This window comes from Lupinus angustifolius, chromosome LG13, assembly GCF_001865875.1.
Source record: "Lupinus angustifolius cultivar Tanjil chromosome LG13, LupAngTanjil_v1.0, whole genome shotgun sequence".
Lineage (NCBI taxonomy): Eukaryota > Viridiplantae > Streptophyta > Magnoliopsida > Fabales > Fabaceae > Lupinus > Lupinus angustifolius.
In genome coordinates this window covers 4,793,807-4,794,028 of record NC_032021.1, presented here as the reverse complement: position 1 = coordinate 4,794,028, position 222 = coordinate 4,793,807, and positions in this window count along the sequence as shown.

The window sequence follows — 222 nt, the reverse complement described above, 5'->3', positions numbered from 1 at the left end:
ATGTTATGCCTATGTCTGTTTTCATGTCTCTTTCACTTGGACCTATGCAATCCACTGGGGTAGTCATTCAATTAGCAAACAGAAGTACTACTTATCCTGCTGGTTTGATAGATGATGTCTTGGTTCGGGTTGGTGAGCTTATTTTTCCTGCTGATTTTTATATTCTCGGTATGGAAGAGAGATCCTCCCGTAACACAGTTCCTATCATTTTGGGGAGGCCAT